This window comes from Gracilinanus agilis, chromosome 1 (assembly GCF_016433145.1).
Source record: "Gracilinanus agilis isolate LMUSP501 chromosome 1, AgileGrace, whole genome shotgun sequence".
Lineage (NCBI taxonomy): Eukaryota > Metazoa > Chordata > Mammalia > Didelphimorphia > Didelphidae > Gracilinanus > Gracilinanus agilis.
The window spans coordinates 539,843,628-539,851,491 of NC_058130.1; the positions used below are offsets into that span (position 1 = coordinate 539,843,628).

Sequence of the window (7,864 nt, forward strand, 5' to 3'; positions counted from 1 at the left end):
AAATGAGGGAATGTCAAGTCAGGGAGTATAACACTGAGGTAACAAGGTTTGCCAGGGAGGAGATGAATTAATCTAAACAGGCAAAGAGCAGCAGGGTTTATAGACTAGGACTTAGACTAAAGACAAACTGAAGGGAAATAGACTGAAATTAACTACAGGCTTTAGTTAATTTCACAGGAAGGGACTTGTTTTGAAGTTACACCTCCTTCAAAGATGGATACCCCGGCTTCCCTTCAAGCCCTGAGTATGTTGATTCTATTCCTCTTCTTCCCTTTCTTACTAATTAACTGACAAAGTAACTAAAAGGTCTATTTTAAACACAAAAGGGGTTTATTGTCTTCTCAGGTTAAATTGTCAGGTAAAAGAATTAAAGGAAGCCCCTAACAGCTGCTTAAAGAAACCTCAGGTGGGGGAAGGGAAGCAGGAATGGAGTTTGAGCAAGGTTCTGCCTTGACTCAACTCTCAAGGTGATTTGAAATCAAAAGGGATTATGATGATGGCTACTAAACCTCTCTAGATAAAGTACTGCAAGTGTAGAGCTGAACTCTCACAGAATTGAAACTACTCTCTGATTTCAATCTCCTTATTCACTCCTATCAGACACTTAGGTAAGGGAAAGGAAGGTAGGGAAATGAGGGAGGGTATGAAGATTCAAAGGGTTTATCTAAATTAACAAATCTCAAAAAACACTCCAAAACTAGGCTAGGTTTTCAATTGCTCAGCTGGCCCTGGTTCTCTCCACGAGTTCCCAGGTCCAACTGAAACTTTCTTCCAATTCTAAACTCCTAACTGACATTAGAACTCAGCCAAAGCCTGCAAAACTGCTATGTCCCCCCTCTCTGTACTACAGTAGGCAAGGAGGATAGTAAACTATCACTCTTTGTAAGTGATAACAATGGTATACCTAGGGAATCCTAGAAAATCAACTAAAGAGCTAGTGGAAATAATTAATGACTTTAGCAAAGTTGAAGGATACAAAATAAAGCCACAGAATCAAAAAGTCCTAATTGCTGTTTTCAATTATGGTTAACCTTGGACTCCTAAGCTTATAGTAGAATGCCAGGAGTTGTCAGTTAGATTATTCTTTCCCCTTTAGATAAGCTAAAATAGTGCTCTCTATGAAAACCTGTGACTATTCATTCCAAGTCTTAAAAGCAAATCCATGTTAAAATCTCAGCTGAATGTACTTATAGATCTGTAAACATGTTTCAGGAAATATGAATAAATGAAAAGCTTCCAGGATTTTGTTTTTATTTGGATTTTCTAAGATATGAAGCTTTATATGTATTATGTCTTCTTTTTAAATTTATAGGATGTTATTTGATATACTAGATGAGGGATGTTAAGTAGCATTTTAAATACTTGTCTCGAGCAAGAAGGTAAATATTAAATATATGCTGTTGAGAACAGACTGCTGGTTTTATTTATTTTACTTCAAGTGCTACCTATGTTTTTTAGTGTTTTCAGTTAGTAAAACAATGACTTATTTATGAAGTGGGTAATAAGAATTCCTTCTTGATGAGAATAGATAATTCTACCCTCTTTAGAGGGCTTACAAAAATATTCATGAATCTGTATAATTTATATATATATACATATATTTTTTTTCTCTGTAGCTGACTGTTAAGTGTAAAACATATGAATGTTTTATTATAGAAATCATCCTTTAAATTCCAAGCTCAATTTAATTCAGTAAGCATTTGTTAAGCACTTAAAATATGCCAGGCTCTTTGCTAGATATCGAGGTTTCAAGACGAAAAATTAAAGTCCTGGTGCTCAAAGAGTTTTCATTCTACTGTACGGTAATATGTGCTTAGATAAGTAAATACAAAATACATGGAAAAGAATATAAATTTAAAGTGATTTAGAGGTGATGAAAAACACTAAGAACTGGAGTTTTCAGGAAAGGTTTGGTGTATGCCTTGAGCTGACTTTTGAAGGGAGCCAAGGATTCTAATACTCAATAAGGACTCAAGAGCATCTCAGACTTGGGCATCAGCCTGTACAAAGGCACAGGGGCTAGAGATGAAATGTATTTGAGGAAAAACAAGAAGGCTAATTTGATAGCAATGTAGGATGAATGCATGATGGGAAGGAATAAGAAATTGTACTGTAACTATGCATAACTTTAGGTGTTTGTGTGTCTAATAGAGGAGTTTATATTCTGTCTTAAAAACAATTATGAGAAATTATAACTTCTTCAGATATTACTTAAGGAGAAGAGCAACACTATCTGATTTGTACTTTAGGAATTTGTTTGGTAGCTTTGAGGGGGAAGAAGGGAGTGAGGAAGACCTGTAATTGTTGTGGGTTGTCCATATGAAAGATGTTTTACCTAGATGGTTGTTACATGTTGCAAGAAAAATGAAAAAATAAAAAACTTCCAGGATTATTTTTTGATTTGAACTTTTTAAAATAGGAAACTTTATGTGTATTGTCTTTTCTTTTTAAAAAAAGCTTATAAGATATTGTTTGAGATACTGTCAAGGGGTATGGAATGAGTGAAGAGAAGAGAATGAATGTGAAATGTGTTATTTACCAGGCATGGACACAGATTTCCCACAGGGAGAATGAAAGAGCAGGGATGACTTCAGGATTGTGAACCTGGGATACTAGATGAATAGTGATGCTCTATAGAAATGGGAAATTAGGGAAGGATGGCTTAGGGGAAATGATAATGAGTTACTTTTCATAAATGTTGCATTTAAGATACTTATGGGACCTGAGCCCAGGTGATCAAGAATGAACTTGGGAGTGAAATGATGGTCGAATGTGTAGATTTGGGAATTTTCTGCATAGTTTTGCCATTCGCCTAGCTCAGGCTGCCTTTTATGTATCTTCCTTCTCTCCCTCATTAGAATGTAAGTTATTTGAAGGCAAAGACTGTTTTTGCCTTTTCTTTATGTCTTTAGGGTTGGTTTCTGGGATATAGTAAATACTTAATGAATGGTCCTTGATCGGTTCTTTTTTATGTCAAGATTCCACTTGTCTAAAATAGGAAGGAATTCCCAATCTGGGCTATGTGTAGATTGAGAGGATATGACAAACTTGACATTACCTTTCCCTCAAAACCCTTAAATTTAACATTTCACCCAAACGGGCAATCCAGGGGTTATCCTTTGCTTCTTACTCTGTCTCACCCTCCCATATCCAAACTGTTTGCAAGTCCTGTTGATTCTTTCTTCTTAACCTTTGATCTATATACCCCTTTCTCTACTCTGAAATTTCCACCACCATGCTGCAGGCTTTTATTACCTCATGTTTGGACTATTGAAGTAGCCTGCTGGTTGGTCTTTCTGACTCATCTTTTCCCTACTGTAATCTATCCTCCACTAAGCTATCAAAGCCAGAGGCAGTATGACGACTAGAGTGAAGGACTGGAGTCAGGAATACTTCAATTCAAATCCAGCCTCAGACACATACTAGCTGTGTCTGGGCAAGTGACTTAAGCTCTTATATCTCAGTTTCATCATCTATCAAATGGAAATAACAATAGCACCTACCTCTTAGGATTGTTGTATGTATGGATAAAATGATGTAATATTTATAAGACACTTTATAAATGCTTGCTCTTTTATTATTGAAGTGTTCTTTGTAAAATATGTTGGACCGTGTTACCCCCTTTTCAATGCATACTAGTTGTTCCTTATTACTTCCAGGATCAATTATAAAATCTTCTGTTTGGCTTTTCAAAACTCTTACTAGCTTTATAGCCTTCTTATACCTTATTCCATTCTAAAGCCTGGTGATGCTGACTTCCATATTATTCTTAACAAAGTACAATCCATCGCTGGTTTCTGTGCATTTACTTTAAATATATATATAATGACAAAACACTTTTCACACAATTAAAACTAGATCTAAATAACTGGGAAAAAATTAATTGCTCCTATAAGAGTAGTCATGAGCTAACATAATAAAAATTACATGCTATCCAAATTAATCTAATTATTCAGTGCCATACCTATCAAACTGCCAAAAAACTTTTTAGAATTAGGAAAAACTATAACAAAGTTAATTTGGAAGAACAAAAGATCAAGAATATCAAGGGAAATAATGAAAAAAATGTGAAGGAGGGGGGCCTACCAGTACCAGATCTTAAACTGTACTCTAAAGCAGTGGTCATCTAAGAGACATAAGGGTGGATCAATGGAATAAACTATGGATAAATAACCTTAGCAAGCTAGTGTTCGATAAACCCAAAGATCCTAGCTTTTGGAACAAGAACTCACTATTTGACAGAAACTGCTGGGAAATTTGGAAAACAGTATATGGAAAAAATTAGGCTTAGATCAACATCTTACACCCTATACCAAGATAAATTCAAAATGGGCAAATGACTTAAATATAAAGAATGAAATAAGGAATAAATTAGGTGAACATAGAATAGTATACCTGTCAGATCTGTGGGAAAGGAAGGAATTTAAGACCAAGCAAGAGAGATAGAGAACATTACAAAATGTAAAATGAAATGACTTTGATTACATCAAACTAAACTTTTTGTACAAACAAAACCAATTCAACCAAAATTAGGAGGAAAGCAACAAACTGGGAGAATACTTTTATAACAAAACTCTCTGACAAAGGTTCAATTTCCCAAATATATAAGGAACTGAGTCAAATTTACAAAAACTCAAGCCATTCCCCAGTTGACAAACGGTCAAGGGACATGAACAGGCAGTTTTCATGTGATGAAATAAAAACTTATCAATAAGCACATGAAAAAGTGTTCTAAATCCCTCCTGATTAGGGAAATGCAAATTAAAACAACTCTGAGACACCACCTTACAACTAGCAGACTGGTCAATACGGCAGCAAAGGAAAGAGATAAATGTTAGAAGGGATATAGCAAAATTGGGACACTAATACACTGCTGGTGGAGTTGTGAATTGGTGCAACCATTCTGGAGGGCATAAAGGGCTTTAAAAGACTGCCTACCCTTTGACCCAGTCATACCACTGTTGGGTTTGTACCCCAAAAAGATAATAAAGAAAAAGACTTGTACAAAAATATTTATGGCTGTGTTCTTTGTGGTGGCAAAAAAATTGGAAAATGAGAGGGTATCCATCAATTGGGGAATGGTTGAACAAATTGTGGTATCTGATAGTGATGGAATGGTATTGTGCTGAAAGGAATAATGAACTGGAGGAATTCCATGTGAAATGGAACAACCTCTAGGAATTGATGCATAGCAAAAGGAGCAGAACCAGGAGAACATTGTACACAGAGACTGATATACTATGGCAAAATCAAATATAATAGACTTTTTTTTAATAGCAGCAATGCAGTGACCCAGGACAATCCAGAGGAACTTATGAGAAAGAATGCTATCCACATCCAGAGAAAGAACTGTGGGAACAGAAATGCAGAAGAAATTTGATTGATCACGTGGTTCGATGAGGATGTGATTGGGGTTTTGATGTTAAAAGATGTCTCTACTGCAAATATGAATAACATGGAAATAGGTTTTGAACACTGATACATGTATAACCAAGTGGAATTGCTCATTAGCTCCAGGAGTGGGGAGGGAATAGGGATGGGAAAAATCATGAATCATGGAACCATGGAAAAATATTCCAAATAAAAAATAAACAAACAAAGATAGATATATTTATTCTATGAGCAAAAATCTTCTTCTCCTATTACAACTTTCACTCCCACCCAAAATGAGTTAAAAAGAAAAAAACTCATTTGCACTCACTCAGAACAAATGTCCCCCTTAGCCATGTCTGAAGGGAAAAAAAAGTCTTTTTCTGCACTGAGTCCTTCATCTCTTTATTTGAAGGTACGTTATAGATTGGTCAATAAAATTATAATGATCAGAGGCCCTAATTCTTTCAAAGATTTTTCTCTTTACCATATTTGTCAATGTATAAAAATTGTTTTCTCTTCACTTTATTCTGAATTATCTTATAATACAACAGTATTCTGTCATATTTACATGTCATAACTTGTTCAGCCATTCTCCAGTTGATGGATACCTCCTCAGATTCTCATTTTTTGTCACCTCAGAAAAGAGCTATAAATATTTTTGTACATTGTTAAGAATTTGTTTTGCTTAGGATTAATTTCTCATTTAATTTAGCCTCCCTAGAGTTCCCTCTCTCTATTCTTTGCCAAATGAAATAATTCTGTACCCAACTGTGTGCATATATGTATTCTTTGACCAGTTCAGATGGAAGGGAGGGCTTGTCTCAGCTGTTTCTCACTACCCCCTTCACCTTGTTTCTATAGATGCCTACCTGTTACTGCCTGCCTCATTATGTGAGAAAATTTTCTCTAACTTTGCTTTCCTTTCATTCTTCCAGTCCTGTGTGTTCCTCTTCCTTTCTAGTTCCCTTTTCTCCTAAGATCATCAAGACATAAAAGAACTACTCCCAGACTTTGCCAAATTAGACTCCTTTTAACTTCCAATGATAGATTTTTGAGGAGATGCATATTATTATCTCGCTCTATAAGAATATAAAAAGTTTATCTTTAGTCCTGTATGATTGCTTGCTCATATTTACTTTTTTATATTTCTCTTGGCTCCTAGGTTCTGTGTTTGAATGTAAAGTTTCTATGTAGCTCCAGTCTCTTCATCAGGAATGCTTGAAATCCTCTATTTCATTAAAGATCAATTCTACTGCTCCCCTCTCCTGTAGTTTTACAGGCTAAGTGATTCTTTTTTTTTTAAACATTTATTAATAATCATTTTTAACATGGTAACATGATTCATGCTCCTACTTTCCCTTTCACCCCCCGCACTCCCCCCACCCATGGCCGATGTACATTTCCACTGGTTTTGTCATGTGTCCTTGATCAAGACCTATTTCCAAATTGTTGGTGGTTGCATTGGTGTGGTAGTTTAGAGTCCACACCCTCAATCATGTCCACCCCGACCCAGGCGTTCAAGCAGTTGCTTTTCTTATGTGTTTCCTCTCCTGCAGTCCTTCCTCTGAATGTGGGTAGTTTTCTTTACCATAAATCCCTCAGAGCTGTCCTGGGTCATTGCATTGTTGCTGGTACAGAAGTCCATTACATTCAATTTTACCATAGTATATCAGTCTCTGTGTACCATGTTCTTCTGGCTCTGCATCTGTTCCTGGAGGTCTCTCCAGTTCGCCTGGAACTCCTCCAGTTTATTATTCCTTTTAGCACAATAGTATTCCATCACCCGCATATACCACAGTTTGTTCAGCCATTCCCCAATTGAAGGACATATCCTCCTTTTCCAATTTGTTACCACCACAAAAAGCCCAGCTATAAATATTTTTGTACAAGTCTGTTTATCTATGATCTCTTTGGGGTACAAACCCAGCAATGGTATGGCTGGATCAAAGGGCAGGCATTCTTTTATAGCCCTTTGAGCATGATTCCAAATTGCCAGCCAGAATGGCTGGATCAGTTCACAGCTCCACCAGCAATGCATTAATGTCCCAATTTGGCCACATCCCCTCCAACATTCATTACTCTCCCCTTCTTTCATTTTAGCCAATCTGCTAGGTGTGAGGTGATACCTCAGAGTTGTTTTGATTTGCATTTCTCTAATTAATAGAGATTTGGAACACTTTCTCATGTGTTTATTGATACTTTTGATTTCTTTACCTGAAAATTGCCTATTCATGTCTCTTGCCCATTTATCAATTGGGGAATGGCTTGATTTTTTATACAATTGCTTTAACTCCTTGTATATTTGAGTAATTAGACCCCTGTCAGAGTTTTTCGTTATAAAGATTTTTTCCCAATTTGTTGTTTCCCTCCTGATTTTGACTACATTGTTTTTGTTTGTACAAAAGCTTTTTAGTTTAATATAATCAAAACCATTTAATTTACATTTTGTAATTTTCTCTAACTCTTGCTTGGTTTTAAAGTCTTTCCTTTC

The 7,864-nt window shown here is 35.9% G+C and overlaps 1 protein-coding gene across 1 annotated transcript in view; it reads left to right on the forward strand.

The window, feature by feature from the left end:
- The window catches only part of OSBPL1A (oxysterol binding protein like 1A), a 323,698-nt gene that overhangs the window by 48,911 nt on the left and 266,923 nt on the right, over positions 1 to 7,864 (forward strand). The gene's annotated exons all lie outside the window — the stretch shown is intronic.